A 216-nucleotide genomic window follows, 5' to 3' on the forward strand; every position below is an offset into this window, starting at 1 on the left:
CTATCTCTTTCTTTCTTTGGATATAGATAGATTATGAATCGTAGCTAGATAGAAGTATAAACGATAGATTCAAGACAGATCGATAGAAGCTCTGCTTTGACCTTCCTGTATGTATGATGCTCTCCGTACCAAGACTTTTCTTTGCATGAGTCTTCTCTACAGAAAGCAGTAATAGGATGTCTACCTACCTACATGCGTCTATATCTATCTATCTAT

Source organism: Cystoisospora suis (assembly GCF_002600585.1).
Source record: "Cystoisospora suis strain Wien I chromosome Unknown contig_11337, whole genome shotgun sequence".
Lineage (NCBI taxonomy): Eukaryota > Apicomplexa > Conoidasida > Eucoccidiorida > Sarcocystidae > Cystoisospora > Cystoisospora suis.